Raw genomic sequence first — 2,176 nt, 5'->3', positions numbered from 1 at the left:
CTAGGCATGATGGCCTTTGGAACTGTTGACACATGTGAGGGTTTGCCATAGTACTAAATGGCTTGCGTTGCTTTTAAAGATCTTGTTTCTACCCACAATTTTTCTTTCTCCTTCCTCGCTTTCTTGGTTGCCTTCTATGTTTTTGTCAGTCATCAGTACGTCTATCTCTGGCGGACCGACCCCTGCTAATCAATTGTTTGTCATCTGTGGTAGGCCAGGAAACCAGAAAACCAAGCACATTCTCATTATACATCAACTAAGAAAACACAGGCTCCAGGAAAAGATCTAAAGGGCTTTTCTCTGAGCAAAGAATAGGAGATCGACTGACAGTTGGAGTAATTTCTTTGAATTACTCAGAAGTGTTTCAGGATTTTCTTCCTGGTTTGCACGTCGATAAAAGCATTAGTTGCATTTTACAGCTGAGGAAACTGGTGCTGATGAGACAGAGTGACTCGGTCAAGGTCACACGGTAGCTGAGTGGCAGAAGAAGCACTGAAACCCAGGGTCTGCCTCATCTCCATGGCCCTGTCAGGCTCAGCTGTGTACATGCTTTCTTTGATGGGCCGAGTGGCAGGAGCTTGGCTGGGGAGAACTCACCATTCCCTCTTCCGGGTTCTAAACACAGGGGGCCTAAAGTGTGGGCCCACTGCCAACCCTTGCCTCTGGGAGGTCCAACCAAACGCACAACCCACCTGGATCCCTTCTGCTAATACAGATCGTGGTAAATTGCTGTGTTTACAACCCAGGGTCTAGTTTATCGCTGCTCAGTCCTGGAGAGGACTGTTAGTCTTATCTTCTCTGGCTATCGATGGATGGAGGGCTGCTTAGTTCTGACCCAGACTGAAATTAGCTGCAAAGCACCTAGTCCTGAGTACACAAGCACACACGTGTGTGCAGGCACACATACACACGCACACACACACACACACACACGCACATCTCAGGGAAATTGAGCCAACTCACTGACATGTCCTTTCCTCAACAGGCTGACTCCTTCCCAGAAGACTGAGCTGGGCCAAGGCAAACTGGCAGGACAGCAAAGGTCCCAGGGAACTCTGTTTGTTGAGCCAGGACTGTTTCCCTGAGCTGGGTGCCTGCCTCCGGCTCCATGGGCCTCAATCTCATGTCTTTCACACATAGAGATGGCTGGTTGAGAAGGCATAGAGGAGAGAGATAGTGGGCATCGGGCTGGAGTATAAAGAACAGAGGGCAGCTTTTGACTACTGCACTGAACTATTTCATTCAGAGAACAAGACCTTGTAAAATGGTGGATCCTGAGGCTTTCCCTTGTAGAAATTCCACGGTCTGGTTGCTTTGGGTGGTAGAAATCTAACAAAACTCTCCAACCCCCATGGCTCTGATCTGCCCATTGCCCTGGTCAGAAGCCTTTAATGGCTCCCAACAGTCTGGCCCTATAAAGTCCAAACTATCATTCAAGACCCTGTATGGATTGGCTACAGCTTTACCTCCCTCCCAGCCCAGAATCACCCTCTTTCTTCTCTCAACCTTCATGGTCTTATCTGTACCCCTCCTAATACACTTATCACTTCCCAGGGCATACTATACTTATTTTTATGGGTCTTATCATTCATACTGGTCTAGTCTATGAGCTCCTTAAGGGCAGGGCCTATGCTTATCTTTGTACCCTGAGTCCATAACGCAGTACAGGATATCATGGGGTGTTCAATAAAATTTGTTGAGTTAAACCAGGAACTCTCCCACAGGGCTGAGTTCACCCCTGAGAGAAACAGGACATCCAATGTCTCGTTCACTGTCCCATGAGCAGGAAGGACACCTCCAACCCAGCCTTCATAGAGAGCATTCTCTTTTCTTTCATGTTTTATTTTTTATATTTCTTTCTTTATTTTATTTTATTATTACCTTTCTTAGTGCCCACCCTCCCCTCCTATGAGAGCATTTTAGATAGAAACCTCAAGGTCATGTGGCCCAACCCTTGCATTTCAGAGCTAAGGAGACTGAGACTCAAGCATTGGACTAGGCACAGTGGATGTTACTTGTTTGGTTTATAGCTGAGAGAGCTGAGGACCTGCCAGCAGAAGCTACTTTCCTGAAGTAACACAGCTAGAAGGTGGTAGAAGTGGGATTGAAACCTGGGAATGCCTGACTCCAAACCCATTTTCTGTTGTGAAGCCCCTCTACCTCCCGCTCCTAAAAA

This window comes from Ursus americanus, chromosome 6 (assembly GCF_024610735.1).
Source record: "Ursus americanus isolate L20-20 chromosome 6, mUrsAme1.1.p, whole genome shotgun sequence".
Lineage (NCBI taxonomy): Eukaryota > Metazoa > Chordata > Mammalia > Carnivora > Ursidae > Ursus > Ursus americanus.
The sequence above is the reverse complement of the archived record's forward strand: the minus strand, read 5'-3'. Positions refer to the sequence as shown.